We start from the raw sequence: 1,092 nt of genomic DNA, 5'->3' as shown, positions 1-1,092 counted from the left end.
CTAGCTTTTAAGATCCCAGTCACTACTCACCAAAGTAGAAGGTGGAACAATGTTTTGTATAGTATGTTATGCCAATTGAACTTGATGTCCCCTGCGACTATGGTCCCAAGCCGCAGGATCAACTACTTGGCCACTCGAAATCAGAGCTTATTCTTATTGGTTGTCTTTTGTAAGTAACTTTTTGTTTTTCCCATGCTGCTTTCAGGATTCTTTCTTTGTCTTTGGTTTTGATGAGTTCAATGATGATATGTCTTGGTGATTTTCTTTTGGGGTCTGTCCTGTTTTGGGTATGTTGTACTTCCTGAATGGATATATTTTCAACTTTCATCATATCAGGGAAGTTCTCTTCCAACATCTTGGGCAATTTTCTCAGTGGTTTTCTTTTTCTCTTCCTGTTCTGGAATTCTGATTCCACATAGGTTATTCCTTTGGATGGTATCCCACATGAACCTTAGGCTTTCTTCATTTTGTTTTGATATTTTTTCTGATTGATCCCTTTTCAAAGAAGTATTCAGGTGTCTGTCTTCAGTCTCATTAATTCTGTCTCCCATTGATTCAATTCTACTCCATTCCCCTTTCAATGTGTTATCTACTTCTGAAAATTTAGTATTAATCTTCTGGATTTCTATCTGTAGATTTTGAATCATTTCTAATTTTTCATTATTTTGTCATTTTGTTCTTATAGTTTCTTCTGAAATTGTTCTAGGGTTTTGTCTGTGTTTTCCTTAATTTTGTCAGTGTTTTCCTTGATCTCTCAATCCTTTGAAGTACCTAAGTATAATTTTTTTGTATTCCTTATCAGGGAGTTCCAGTGCTGCTTCTTCCTCAGGGATGTGTTCTGGGTCTGTCTCCTGCTCCCATGTTTCTATCGCTTTATCTTGTTTCTTTGTGTGGATAGTGATGGTCTGTTTTCTCTGAGACATTGTGACATTGTTGTATTTAGATCTCTGGTAACTGTGAAGAGCAGTTAAGGGTGAGTCAGGCTCGTCTTAGTGGCCGTTTATCATTGGCCAATTGGTGGAGAAGGAAGTGGTGTTTCTCACTCAGTAAGTGGACCTGCAGAAATTGCAGGTATGGTTGCATTGTATGGAC

The sequence above is a fragment of the Orycteropus afer genome, unplaced genomic scaffold (genome assembly GCF_000298275.1).
Source record: "Orycteropus afer afer isolate SDZICR_OR568_19922 unplaced genomic scaffold, OryAfe1.0 scaffold00037, whole genome shotgun sequence".
NCBI classification, from domain to species: Eukaryota; Metazoa; Chordata; class Mammalia; order Tubulidentata; family Orycteropodidae; genus Orycteropus; species Orycteropus afer.
Note: the sequence above shows the minus strand (reverse complement) of the source record.